Source organism: Larus michahellis, chromosome 2, assembly GCF_964199755.1.
Source record: "Larus michahellis chromosome 2, bLarMic1.1, whole genome shotgun sequence".
Lineage (NCBI taxonomy): Eukaryota > Metazoa > Chordata > Aves > Charadriiformes > Laridae > Larus > Larus michahellis.
The window spans coordinates 136,608,531-136,620,648 of record NC_133897.1 but is presented as its reverse complement, the minus strand read 5'-3'; the positions used below and the strand labels follow the sequence as shown (position 1 = coordinate 136,620,648).

The 12,118-nt window shown below is 33.1% G+C and overlaps 1 long non-coding RNA gene across 1 annotated transcript; it reads right to left on the bottom strand.

Annotated features, from left to right (window-relative positions):
- Positions 1–4,013: 4,013 nt before the first annotated feature.
- Positions 4,014–8,840, bottom strand: LOC141738438 (uncharacterized). The gene is made up of 3 exons (XR_012585393.1): positions 8,275–8,840; positions 5,241–5,427; positions 4,014–4,410 (listed from the first exon to the last, which is right to left on the bottom strand). It is a non-coding gene; the product is annotated as an uncharacterized LOC141738438 (long non-coding RNA).
- Between the last annotated feature and the right edge of the window lie 3,278 nt (positions 8,841–12,118).

Here is a 12,118-nt window from a genome sequence, read left to right as displayed (position 1 = left end):
AAAGCTGCTGATCTGAAGTCACAAAGATCTTCCTTTTTTTTTCTTTTTTTCTTTTTTTTTTTTTTAATCTAGTAATCAAGGAGGATGAAGAGAAAAAGATTAACTTTGAAATAATACTTTATATTTACCTTCACAACTGTTTGGCTCTGAAAAAATATTGTCCAAATTAAAAAACTAAACAAAACAGAACTTAGGCTACTTGTCAGTTTGTGTTAATCACATGCACAGAACCACAGTTTTAAAAACTTTTGAGTATTCTTAGGGCAGTCATAACCTATTTTTCTTTTCTTAGTATGCTGCATCCTTTAAATATATGCTTCATTTCTTTGTCATCTGGCTCTGTCCCATGTTGGAATTGCTCCCTGCTGTTAATTAGAGGTGACTATGATTTGATTAATCTCAAACATGTGTTATATATACACAATATGGAAAACTGTATTTTATATTTTTCTACTTAAAACATGCTTGAATGTAATGGAAATAAGCCAAACATTTTTTAATGACTCAGGACCTAATCTTATCACAATGAACAATATGGATATGATCAAAATAAGACATTCTAATCCATTTGAAGTGTTAAAAGTTCGCAGAAATATGCACTAATCATGTACAGTGTTTCTCAATATAATACAAACAGGATTTTAAATACATGAATGCATACCATCTGAGCATCATTGCTATGTGTAAATCTTAAGTTGTCCAGCTCTCTCTTCATTTCCACAAAGTTTTGTCTCAGTCTGACAATTTGCTTTTCCTGGTCCCATATTGTTGGCATGATTCCTACGAAGACTTTTTTTGAAGACACGACTCACGTTTGTCAGACCCAAGGAGCTAGCAGTCAACAATGCCTATAACATTTCCATATTATTTTATATAGCTCTTGGTCTTGAAAGGTCTTTAGTAACTATAGTACAAATGCAAGTTCATACATTAGGACAGGATTATTCATATGCTTCAATTAAATTTTGAAGTTAGTAATTATACGGTTATATAAGAAAAGTTTCCTATATAAGAAAAGTTTCCTGTATAAGGAAAGTTAAGTGTATGATTAAATGTTTTCTGGGTTTCTAAGCATCTTTAAAGATCACTCCTCAATAGAAAAGTTTTGAATACTCTAGGTCACATTAGTGCAAGTGCCTATGCATTTCTGTGCAAAGTGTATAAAGTACTATGCGCATTATCAAAAGTTCTTGAAGAGATTTCCTCAGGCTATTCAAAAGAGATTATTTTAAATAAGTTAAACAAGTTAAATCTAACAATTTTAATTTTAAAAAATTACTGTAAGCATCCCAAAGGAAAAGCATGCTATATGGCCCTCCAAGTTCCTAATGAATGCAAATAGGCTGACCTTTCTGTGACAACTATGAATATTGTTTCACAATTTTGCCATTGAAATTGCTGTAATCAGCAATTCATACAGCAAATATTGAGCCAATATTAGTTGTAAATAACTATTTATTACAAGAAAGTGTATTGTATAGTTACCATAGTGAACAAAGTTTATGATTTTAGGAATCAGCTCCTCTAATGTATTTTGTCGAATAAGGCCTTAAAAAAAAAAGAATCCCCTGTTACTTATATACAAAAAAAAGTACTTTGCATATTTTTTAAATAGTCCAGGTTTAATTCTCCTTTTCTTATTGTTTAAAATACAAATACCTTCAAACCTTGAATTATTACTTTCAAACAATAACACCTTTTTTATACATAGGGCAGTGAACCTGAAATGAAGATTACAGTAAAAAAAAAAAAAAAAATAGAAAAGCTGGATTCTGCATTTAAAAGGAACAATATATCTAAGGAAATTCAATATTTCTCATGCAATGATATAATAAAACTGTGAATGAATACAACAAATATGAAACAATGAGCTACTGTAGTACTACTACATCTAGTATTTCTTTCTCATAAATACTTTTCTAACAGTGCCAGAAAAATTAATGTCTAAATGAAAGCTATTACACATTTTTAATATCTATTTTAAAATGAAAAGCCTATAAAGGTTTAGAAGGAATTGAAATTTGGAGCACTTACAATAGATCACTCTAGTTTCTACAAAACATTAAAAATGTCTATGAAAATGCTCTTTAGAACAGATTTGAAGAAATAGTACTTCCATTAAACATGCTAATTACAGATGCACGTTGAACTCAGAAAAAGCAACAGAATCCAAAAAAACAAAACAATAAAATGTTTTGCTTTATCATTTCTATTCAGAAAAAATCTTGAAATACATATGGCTGGAAAGTACCAGCCGCAACTGAGTAGTATATTAATTAATATGCTTAAGTCTCCTTGATTTGAAGATAGAAGTTATTAAATTCTTAGAAGTGATTTCACTAAAATTATTAGCTCTCTTTGTCCTATTTTCATGTTTTGCAGTAACTAAATTTCTGATTTAATAAGCTTTCAATGCTCCAAGATCATAATAGAATATCAACTAATGTCATGTTCGTATAATATGTGTGATATTTTAAAAGAACAGTCCTTTCTTGATGACATTTCCTCAAGATCTCTACTCTCATACTTGTAATTCTTTCATGTTCAGAATGAATCCCTGCTGCATCTCACTCAACATTGATCTTCAAGGCATTTCTCCCAATCCTTTTCCCAGTGTGGTCACTGAACAGTATAAAAGTTCAATAGGAAGATCAGCTGCTCATCCACTTTTTGCTAAAGCAATTTGTATTATGGATTTATTTTAGCAGTCTACAGTGGCAGTTGCTGTTTTTACTATTTAAATGCTTTGATTATCTGACCTTGCTTACTTTATCTTTTTAAGTGCTGTGCATGGGCTTTAAAGCTGATCAATAAATGGGGATTCCTCCACCACATTATGTTGAAATCAATCCTGATTCAGACTATTTGTATTTCACTCTTATGAGTCCATCTGTCTTTCTTAATTTTATATTCTCTTTTCTTAAATAATTTTGCCTGCCACTGCAAATGCCTACTGTCAGGTAGATTTCCGTTGCAATCAATTCAACTTTTCCCAGTAGTAACTATAGTGTCTGGGAAGACACAATTGTATAGGATGATATCCTATACCTGGACAGTCATCTCTTATATTATTTATTTTATTGTTTGATTTATTTAAGTATTTCTGTCATAGGTACTGTGAAAGTCAATAAACACAATTTTCACTTAATTCAGTCTTCGTTTTTCCAGTAATATTTAGAAAACAAAGGGTTCGTGAACTTCTTAACTATAGTTTGTAGTTTTATGTTTATAGCTTTATGTCCTCTGCATTAAAATGAAACTAAACAGTACAAGCTTATTAAAATTGTTCGGATTTTCAATTTCTGAGAGAAACAGATAAAGCAACAGAGCCAACCAGCCTTCAGCTATGTCACAGTAAACCTTAGAATTCTCCAATCAAATTCAAGAACTATAACTAGTCCTGAATTTTTGCAGTGTAAAAAATTGCACTCTGAGAAACATTTTGTTATGTATGTTATCTTGTTTATTTAATATAGATAAACTTTTTAAATATTTCAAGTTTTTTAACTTCTTACTGATTTTAAAGTTTATCTTTCTTAATTCATAATACAAAGGTTATCAGATCTGTAAGAAGTCTTAGCACGGATATGTCAAAATAGAAAAGGAAAAAGAAACTAAATATAAAATCTAACATTGCAGTTAACATGCTGAGGATGTAGGGAATTATCTACCTACAACATATAAAACTTACTGAATTACTACTTTGATCTCATTTAAGCATCTCCACAAATGTTCAGAAAAGGAAATGCCATTTCCCCTTTCTTTAACTAAATCACATACACACAAAAACATTAATTTGGATTTACATTAAATTAATCTGAATTAAAATACAGTGAGTCACTTCACTGATTTCCTGTAAAGCTTACATCATAATTCACTTGTTAACTTCTATAATAAAGCATCACAACTACAAAACAAAATCATGAGCGACACAATATTAAAACAGTTTTCATCTTCAATCTTGCAAACTTGTGAACAGCCTTTCACATGTTTATAAGGTAATTGGTTTCGTGAAACAGCTGACATTCATATATGTTTGAAAGACTGAGGCCTAGAATGCCATTAAGATCTGATACTACTTTACTTAGCTTGTTAGATAATACATTATTTTGCAATGCATAAAAAGAAACTTACCCACTTCTTCAAATTTTCTAGTTGTTACCTGGGATTATTTCTGATTATTCCAAGTTATTCCAGGTCCAGTGGACACTGAGGCCTTGAGAAGCTGCTGTTCTTCCTCTTTCTTTGATGCTGTTATTCGTCCTTTAAAGTTCTCCACACTTTTCCTGACTTTTTAAGAGAATTATTCCATCATAAGTTTGTCAATGGTAAACAAAGTGAATTTACAATAGCTGAGAGCATTTCTGCCTCAGTTGTAGCTCCATATGGTGCACACCATGATGTCTCCGACTGGAGGGGAAGGACAAAAGGGGACATGACCACAAACATCTTAAACATTTATATTATTAGAAGACATTAATATTAACTTCAAAAAAATGGGATGACAGAGATTTAAATCATATTAGCATCAGTGATGATGGTAGTGAGTATTTGGCCTATTTTGTGAAAGTCATTAAGCTTGTGTTAAAAACATAGTCGATGTGAAATTAAGCACATAAACTATCTAATAATAAACAGTCAATAAATGAAGGAAAATGGATCAGAATTTTTGCTGGCAATTGTCTATGCACGTGAAAGAGAAATGGCTAGTAACTGAAAAAAGCAGCAGCAAATATGCAACAGTTCCTTGCACAATGGCACAATGCCATTTTTGTTCTTTTCTGGAAATTAATAATTTCAGAAATGCAAAGTAATGGTTCCTAAGTTTGCCTCCTTAAGACTTCAGTACATACACATATATTTTTTCAATGATTGATTAGTAGTTGTACAGAAATCCTGCCCTCTCGGTATTTTTATAAAGAATTTTAGTTAATGCAGGATGTCACTCCTGAAAACAAAGCATTTTTTACTGATAATTCATTTCAGATTTCCAGGCGAGCACTTTGCCTTGTCCTTTTAAAATTCCACTAACTAATAAAAGCACCTATTTCGTTATGGGGTAAATTCCTTTAAGTACTTCTGGAACTTGTGGGTGTAAGGAGGAGGGTTGCTTTTGCCACAATCTTAGCCACTTAGAAAATAAAAATGAAAATGCAAAGGAGGATAAGAATCACTAGAAGGTATTACACAATAGCATCCAGTATATGGTGGGGGGAGGGTTCAACTTACGCAATACTTACTAACATCACTTGTGAAGATTTTTCATTTTATTGTGACGGCAGAGGGGAAATTTAGAAGAATTCAGTGCGCCAAATATTATTCATTTCTGCAGAGCACAGCTTAAAAAAGACAAGTCCATACTGTTTCCCTCAGGTGGGTAAATGTTAAGAGAGAAGAATCCAAGTTTCATGATGCAGCAGCACAAAGCTGGGAAGTGAAAATTATGTTGCAGCAGAGTCCTGAAAATATGACTGTAAAAGTTAATCAATAAAATGTCTATTCCTGTCTATTCACTAGAGGCCCCAGCTGCATAGCTTCACACAATCGATACTACAAATTATTACGATTTCCAGGTTCCCACTGGACATTCCGAACAAATCTTTCAAGTGTAACAGGCTTATATTGGGGGGGGGGGGGGGGGGGGGGCAGGCAGGGAAGTGGTGATGGTGTATGTGTTACCTTAAGTTTATTTCATCCAGTATAAGTATACAACAAACAAAGCTTGTGACTTCTAAAAACTTTCAGTTCTTTCCCTCTGAAATACATGCATTTTGGGCACCCAGTGAAACCAGCACAAAATCTTTTTTTTTATTATTTGAAAACTAAATATTTTTATTCTGGTAAACTAATGAATGTAATTGACCTTTTATTGTTTTTAAATCCCAGTCAACCATTTCCTTTTTTTACCACTTCCAGGAAAAATAACTTTTATTGTACGATTTCATAATAAGGAAATAAAAGCATACAGATATGGAATTTTCCCCTCAAAGGCCCCACAACAGCTACATCAGAAGATCGGCTCTCCGTGTAGTTTTAACTGGCCAATTTATGCTGCACTGCATTTTTCTTTGTACGGTCCTATGCGTTCGCCTTGATTCCAGCTGCATTTGCCAGATTCACTAAGTAGGAAGGTAGGTAAAGTCCGGGACTGTATGACTTTGAATAAGTCATCACCAAAGGGATGCTACTTTACAACACATGCAGTACCCTGCCTAGTTACTGAACATAACCCTTATGACATTCCCTGTCCCAGAAGACCCAGGGGACAGAGATCCATTGTTCTTTCTGTCTCCCAAGGAACAGAAGAGAGCAGATACCGACTGGCACAGAATGACTGTTTCCAGGTACACAGTAAGATGTTGTTTTAAAGGGGAATTTCAATATTTAAAAATCTCCTCCAACTTTGTTTTTCAGTTTTTAGCTTTATTAGTACAACTTTATTAAAAATATTGTTTTAAATCTGCAGCTTTAATTTTTCAGATCCAACAAATACTTAGCTGACTGTGATCCTGCAGTAATGAGTCAGAGTAATTTTAAAAAGCAATGGTAGCACAGATTTAAGGTTAAAACTTAAACCTAATTTTGATAATCAATAGAGCTACAAAAAGATTCCTCTCACTCAGAGTTTGTTATGCTCATGTACTAAAGTAACTAACTTCCAAAGCCACTGAACCAATGTAGAAAATAGAAGAGAAAAAGATAGTTTAGTTAATAATTTTTGCACGTTAACAGATTCATTCAACTTTTTTGTTCACAAAAAGTATAACAAAAGTCCCTTTGAAAGTCCTCTAATTATCATCATCTGGCCTTCTATGTCAACGTTGGTGAAACTCATTTCACTGAACTTTTGCAAAATTCCTGCTCTCTCAAAAGATGTATTTCACCACACAATCGATCAGTTACAGCTGGGAGTTTCAATCCCCCCCACCTCTACCACTATCTCACACCAAGTTACCACAATCAGTAGTCCTAGAAGTTTGTAACCTTTTTATTTTCAAAGAAGTAGCTACAAGAATTGGCATAACATGGCATTTTGGCAACTGAGGAATCACTTGAAGTGGTTAAGAAAACCCGCTGTGGCAAAAGATTCAAGATAGGTTAAGAAAGTAAATCAGTGATACTGTTCTCCCTAGAGAAGTAGTAGTAATATCTTTAGAGATATAACTACAGGTTGAAAACCACCAAGCTATTTTATTTAAAGAAATGAAGACACATTACTGAAGACAATGTTTTTTCCATGAGGCTTTTCCCAGTCTTCAGCAGAAAAAAACAACTTAAAACATTTGAACTACAGAAAAGTATGAAGTTCCAGTCTAAAAGTAATTTACACAGAGCATACATTATCATATTTTCATTTTAGACGCATGATGTTTATTGCCTCTGAACTTAGCAAACCTACTGTCAGAGGAGATTTGTTGAGATATTCTTTGATGCTTGCCACAAATCTGAGATAAAACATTTAGCTTTAAATGTTCAGTCCACCACCAAATGAATGGACTTTTTTTTGCAGCCAAGGTATCTTGCATAAAGTGCTCATCTGTGCTCTGCAATATTACAAAACAGCTTGATATTCTGTCTGTATACTTGTAAGATTGCTTAATATAACATAAATTTAGTAAGAAGAGAGCAACTGTTTCCATGCAAAAAGAATTAACTGGAGTAATTTTTACCATACTTTAAATCTTGACAAATCTGAACAATGAATCAGTTTGTGGCTCAATACAAAAATACAGTTAACATTAAGCTACTTTATAAAAGATAATTGTTGAACACTGGTACTTTTTAACTAAATCCCAGGAGTTAGGATTCAATGTAATAGATACTAAATCTGCCTGATAAGAGCAGAAGTACTTTTTTCAGTGTAAACTCTTCTAAAGTATACAGTACGCCTTTTTTCTTTTCATTTACATGCCTTGCTGTTGTGACTAAAAGTTCAAACACCAAATTTCCTTTAATTTGGTAGTGTCTTGCTTAGAGGCAGCTTCTTTAATAAAAAAAGAAAGACAATAAGACCCATATGTAACCTTTGGTCTCTAAAAAGAGGAAAATGAGAATACCATTAATACATATGTAATAAATAATTACACATACTGTTCTACTGCAACACTACAGAATATTTTTAATCTCAAAAGTAAAACAGAACACTAATAATAGTATTTTTTCAACATTCAATTTCTTACATATAGAATAGGTTTTAAAGCGTACATTAATCAATCATTTAGATTTAACATTTTATTCAATAGAGTTATAGAACACATTTACACTACATCTTACCTGAGAGAAATGATTAATACAGTACATATTAAAAGGATTTACTGTTGACTTTAATGTCTTCTGTTTCTCGAATACTGAAAAAGCAGTAACTCACTTGTAATCACTAATTTCTTCTTCAGAAGCTATAATATGTTCTCTCAGGGTCTTCAGCTCTGTCTGTGATTTTCTACTGTTCTGTTCTTGGCGAACTGTTTCTGCTATTTGCTCACTTAGCTGCTCTTGAGTTGCTTTCAAGCTGGATTCCATTAGAAGAAGTTTTTCATCTTGACTGGCAAGTTCTTGGGCTGAAAGATAAAAAAAAAAAAAAAAGCATTACATTTTAAACCCAAGCCGAGTGATATTTTTGTTTTAAATGTAGTGCAGTGCAACCCTCTGTAAGAGCTGAACAAATACTGTTTTCAGGAAAAGAGCATCATTCAGTTCCCAAATCTTGAGAGGAAAATACACCACAAATATATTAATAGCTGGCTTAAGTCTCTCTCATTTTTTTCCAGTAAACTGAAATAGAGAAACTGGGATTCAATATTCTGCAAACATTTAAACTGCTACCAAATCTTACTGCACATACACACATTCAGTATTTAGTTCATTCGAAAGCAAACACCTATTGCCTTCATATTTTGCAATGTGAGTCAATCTAGAATTCAAAATCACGGTTTTGAAAAGATAGCAGCTTTTCTACCATTTCACAATCATAACGTATACAATTTAAGCTCAAAGTCTTCAATTTCACTAAAATTTTCCATGAATTACAGAGCACATACATAGTAAAACCCCGTTCTTTTCCAAGGTCATCCAATAGATGGCAATCTTTCCTTAGACCAAAAGAAACCATAGCTGTACACTGCCAGCTCTCTCAGAAAAATAAGTGATTTAAGACAAAGACATTTTTCCTTTGTTCTTTGTTGACCATTTTCCTAAAAGATATATGTACATAGGTTTTAATTTAAATATTTGACCCTCAGCATGTGCATGCAGGAGTTTGTGCGAGTGTGCAGATGTACACGTACCTGAGCAGAGAGAAATCCACACACATGTATTTGTTTTTATACTCTTTCATAAATAATGGCTTCAAACATATAGGCACATTTAGTTACCAGGTTTAAGATATCGTGGAATAAAGCTAATCACTAAAACAAGTGCTTCACAACAAGCATTTTCTAGCATGCATTCCCTTCATTACGCAGTATTCAAATTATTTTGAAATTTGATACCAGAAAATTTAAGAAATTAAGAAGCTTTTAGTGATAGCAGTTCAGTAAGTATCATAACAGAGGAGTTCACAGGATCATAAATAAAACCCCCTTTTTTTTAACGTGCTGTAGTACAATATTAAAGAGTGATAAGTGCGCCAGGCTTCAATGAAGTCGGAAAACAGTATTTTCCAGGCTTAGATGGATAGAATCCTTTAAAGAAAAACATTTGTGCTCTGCATTTATTGTCTTTAATGTCCAACAACGTTCACCATATGCACAGGATCTAAATTCAGCTACCATATCTACCTTTATGAATTCAGAATATCCAGAAGATCAATTTCTTTATATGAAAAATTGCTTTATTCTTTTCTCGCTGACAGGAACAGAACCCCACTTTTCACAAAACATGACAACAGTCACCATTTCTGCAAGTAAAAAGTACCGTATATAAACTGTTTAACTGTGTGCCTTAGGAAGGTACACAGCTAACATCAGCAACAAACAGTACATATCACCCACAGCTCGTCTTTACTGAGTATCTCTGTGAACTAATGAGTTAAATGGTTATTAATGTCAACACGTGTTTAAAAAAAAGTACAGCCTAATAAACAGTTTATAACAGATTTTCTTTCACATCTAAAAAATGAGCAATTTTGTTATACACAAGCCTTAGCTGCCATCATTCAATAAGAAATATAATATATTACAAAATTCTACTTGCCAGTGCATTTTGGCCCTATTTCTGCAATACATTTGTGCACAACCTTCCTGTGGTAGATAGTCTCATTGAAATCAATACGAATACTTATTTGAATAATGTCAAATATCTGTGCACTCCTAGTACTGGATCTGGGTTTGAAATCAGAAGAAGGGTGAATATTTTACATGCAATACTTACCTCTTCCATTTAAAGTTTTTCAGCTGTTGATTTTTTTTATGTAGAAGACAATCCTTTGTATGACAAATGAAGTTTATTCACATTTCAGGACGCATTAAGTCACTGTCGATTTTATTTGAAATAGCATTGTCTGTATTATCCTGAAAAGGATCGTTAACAACACCTTAAAAGTTCTTAGAAGTAGTTTAGAGGTGTGATCTGTTGTGTGGAGATGGAATTATCTTCCAAAATTTATTTTATTTATATCGGTTTTGATTCGTAAACAGACCCAACGATGCATATTTTGTAATTGGCATACCTATCTATAGATACAAAAGGCGATTTAGTCGCTATTTTTAATAGTCTGTTTTAACTCACAACGTCCTGGTAAAAAAGGGTTAAATTATTTTAAGTTTACCTATGCCTTGGACTTGAGCCTTGGTTGATCCCAAGCCAGAGGCGCTAGCAGCTGCATGCTTTATTTACAATCCCTTTGTCAGACTTACAACTGCCCCAGGCTATAACATAGTGTACCTAATGTTCAAACTGGCAGGTAATCTTATGTCAAACATACTTCTTTGATTTAAAGTGATCAATAGATTCTTGTAAAGAGGTAATTTCTCTGATGTTTCCACCTTGCCTTTCTTACAGGTGATTCACACAAAAGCCTGCTTATATGATGTACGAACAATAAACAGAAAGCTATAATCATGTTTTTTCAGATGTTTCCGGTGCACAACGATTTTGGATCAATACCCTGTGTAATACAATTATCTGCAATGATCTGGTTGTATTGAAAAAGAATTTGCAGCAGACCTCTAGGGGGTTTTATCCAGAAACACGTATCTGGCAATGTTGTGAATAGTGGAAGAGAAAATTAAGGGGTTGACACAGGCTGTCTATTATGTTCCAAATGACTTCATTAATATTTTATTTGGTAAAAGTAGTATATTTCAAGCTCTACTATACTTTGACTTCAAAATATTAATAATGCAATTTCCTTGTTGCATTTGCTTATTTTGAAAACTACTTCTCGCACAGATGTTCAGTGTAAAAGCCAGAAGCACCAACCAAAAATTATTTAAAGCAGTTTATTCCCCATAATCGGTTGATTGTTTGGATTTTGTATCTTATTTTGCTTTTGTGGACACCATTCTCTTGAAAAAAAAAAATCTATATTCATTAGTGCACTACTGCTAAAGCTGTTAACTTATCTATACTGGGGATTAATCATACAGCTTTAAAAAGTCACCTAAAATATTAACAATGATATCAAACTTGTTAAGTTCAAATTACACCTTGCATTGCCAGTGAATGAGCAGGTGTTCTGGGACAGAAATAGATGTTTCACCAAATTAATACAAAGATTATAGAACAGAAATAGAAACTGGGGAGAAAAAAAAAATCAGTTGTGTTTATTTAGTTTTGATGAAGTCGCAGTCTACAGCTGTAAATTTACCCTAAAGCTGAACAGGGAACCTTTTATATTCCTTTGATTACAACAATCATATGCCCATATGATTGAAAATTCTATTCCATTAGACTGCGCCAAATTCACATTTCCGTAATATTACTATTTTTGTACGTTATTACCTGTCTTTCTGCACTGCTTATGCACACCCTGCAGTTCCTGATTTAGCTGCTGATTCTCAGTTCTCAGTATGGTGGTTTCTGTCTCCATCTGATTCTTTTCTTTCTGTGTGTCCTGGATACTGGCTTTCAGTTTCTTGACCACACTGTCAAGGTGCTCCACTTCAGCCACTTTTGCTTT